We start from the raw sequence: 2853 nt of genomic DNA, 5'->3' as shown, positions 1-2853 counted from the left end.
CTGAAATCTGTGGTCTCTTAGGGCTTGCAGGACCTCTGTCCAGGCACTTCTGGCTTTTATGGCCTCTGCTGAGAAGTGTAATTCTGATAGGTTTGCCATTAAATGTTAATTGGCCCTTTCCCTTGCCTCTTTTAAATTTTTTCTTTATTCTGTATATTTTGTATTTTGATTATTATGTGGCAGGGAGATTTTCTTTTTGGTCTATTCTATTTGACTTTCTATAGGCCTCTTGTACGTTTATATACACCTCCTTCCCTAAATTTTCTTCTATGGTTTTGTTGAAGGTATTTTCTGGGCTTTGGAGCATGGCACCTTCTCTTTCCTCAATTCCTAGGCCCTCTTGCCTCTCCGACCATGCTGGCTGGCTCTCCCAGGTACCAGGTGAAGGGGCAGGATGGAATGGTGACATGGTTTCTCTTATGCAGCTCTGGATGATTCAAAACTCACTTTGTAGATCCAACAGGCTGGTCTTGAACTGACAGAGAACCACCTGAGATTAGGCATTATTAACCATGCCGTATTTTCATTTTATTGATGTGTGTGTTTCAAGACAGTGTTTCTCTGTGAAGCCTTGACTGCCCTGGACTCTCTTTGTAGACCAGGATGGCCATGACTCACAGAGATCTACATGCCTCTGCCTCCTGAGTGCTGTGCCATATTTTTCTTGACTTGTTTTGCTTGGTTGAGACAAGGTCTCAAGATATAGTTTGACTGACATTGAATTCATTATAAAGGATAGAATGGCTGTAACTCATAGACCTCCACTTCCTTTTGTCTCTTTAATGATTGGATGAAAGGTGTGCACCACCACTGCTGACATACCCTGCAGAACATGTTGATTAGAAATGCAAGGAAGGCCTGAGGCATGAAAGACATGCTTATAGGATTTCTACCTTTCTGAGGACGGGTTATTCCGAAAAGGGGTCAGAGCCTTGGTGGATTGTTATAGTATGCATTCTACTTGCTGTGAATAAATTGTGCAGTGGGTACAATTTCACAGATAAAAATATACACCACTTTGAAAGAATAAGAAGATGCACTGTGGTCACAATAAGTCCTATGATAGCCCATCCCCTCGAGCTTTGATGGAATTCTAAATTCTAACAACTGCCCCCCCCACATTTATAGAACATGTTAATGATCAGGGTCTTCTGTAGGAATGCCACTGTGGTTACAATCACATCACTCTCCAGTGATGGTTCTGCCTTGAGGTTGATTTTCAAGAGCCCTTCTCAGTTAATAGATTGTATGGAGTTAGCAGGAATCACAATGACATCTGAGAACATGAAGATTTGTTTTTTAATAAGGGCCAATGAAAACAGAGACTAAATAAAATTATTTTCTTGCTACCCGATACAGTGACAAAGGGAGTAAAATGGCTGGCTTTGGTACTCCCTTAACTAAAGACAGAGTCCACAACTGAACTACTGACAGCCAGGTCTCAGGTCACATAATTCTCTAGGCAAGGGCTTTTGTTTCATCCATCTTAAAAATGTTTACAGCACCTTCTATCTGAGTGCCCTGAAATGAAATCCCCTGCCTAATCTCAGGTGGTTCTCTGTCAGTTCATGACCAGCCTGTTGGATCTACAAAGTGAGTTTTGAATCATCCAGAGCTGCATAAGAGAAACCATGTCACCATTCCATCCTGCCCCTTCACCTGGTACCTGGGAGAGCCAGCTAGCATGGTCTGTGAGGCAAGAGGGCCAAGGAAGGAGCGCAGGGGTGCCGGGAGGGAAGTGGTCATGTTCTTGAATGTCCCAGCATTCAAATCACCTCCATCTCTCCAAACCCTGACCCACTGACCTCACTAGAGGATACTCCTGAAACCTGAGGGATGGCTCTCCTAGAGATTACCTGCCACCAGAAAGCTTTGTGGGCTACCGAGAGGCAGGAGGGCAGGGTGAAGGCGCCTTCTTCAGCCCGATCCCCAGCAGCAGCAGCCTTTATTCCTGGATGCCTCAGAGGAAGCAGCCCTGTATGCAGCATGCTAAGAGTTGTAGTATGAACTTAATGAAGCAGCCTCCTGCTTTGGCCTGAGCTCTCCCCTGCCCTTGTCTTGTGCTTCCCCTAGACCATGGACTCCAAAGGATCCATGCAACCTATATTGTCCAAGCTCCAGAGGCCAAAATGTGGAGGATAGCTGGCTACTCCTCAGGGCTACTGGGCCCATCCTAGCCTCCTCTCAGCCTGTTTCTCCATGCGACAAGAGGCGCTATTCCAGTTCCAGAACCCCATCTTCTGCCTCCCCAGCTTTATCCCTCTGGGGCAGCCTTGGGGAAGAAGCCTCAGAACCATCTCCACCACCTCCATTGCCTATGGTCCTGGTCCCTATTTTCATGGCGTTTTGACTCTGTGGGTACTACACCAACCCAGACCATCCCTCAGAAAACCTGGAGGACTTCTAGTGAGCAGGCAGTGGCCCTGCCACGGTCTGAGGAGACTGCCTCCTGCAAAGGGAAGCTGCCCTTGGGAACAGAGGATGCTGTGGTTTCTCCAGCTCTGAGGAAAGATGAGGCTATCATGGACAACCTAGCAGTACCTTCTCCCCTTGCTTTGTCCAAGGCCCCAATTGGGGGACATAGTCCCATCTTCAGGACCTCTGCCTACCTCCTCTGGACTGGCCTTTGCCCAGCCAGTATGAGCAGCTGGAGTTGAGGATCAAGGGGCAGCCTAGAGCATACAACTGGCCCCACTACGAGACCGAGGGCAACTGAGGAGTTTTCAAGGCTGCTCCAGGAGGTCACCCCTTGTTCAAGCTCCTAGGCTACAATGAGAAACCACTCAGCACTACAGAAGAAAGGAGCCTGAAGCCACATGCCTCCTACCAGGTGTACCTTATTACATGCAAGAT

The 2853-nt window shown here is 47.4% G+C and overlaps 1 pseudogene; it reads left to right on the top strand.

Annotated features, from left to right (window-relative positions):
- Positions 1 to 1631: 1631 nt before the first annotated feature.
- LOC127186298 (nuclear factor of activated T-cells, cytoplasmic 4-like) lies at positions 1632 to 2846 on the top strand (annotated as a pseudogene).
- Positions 2847 to 2853: the final 7 nt, after the last annotated feature.

Source organism: Acomys russatus, unplaced genomic scaffold (genome assembly GCF_903995435.1).
Source record: "Acomys russatus unplaced genomic scaffold, mAcoRus1.1, whole genome shotgun sequence".
NCBI classification, from domain to species: domain Eukaryota; kingdom Metazoa; phylum Chordata; class Mammalia; order Rodentia; family Muridae; genus Acomys; species Acomys russatus.
The sequence above is the reverse complement of the archived record's forward strand: the minus strand, read 5'-3'. Positions and strand labels throughout refer to the sequence as shown.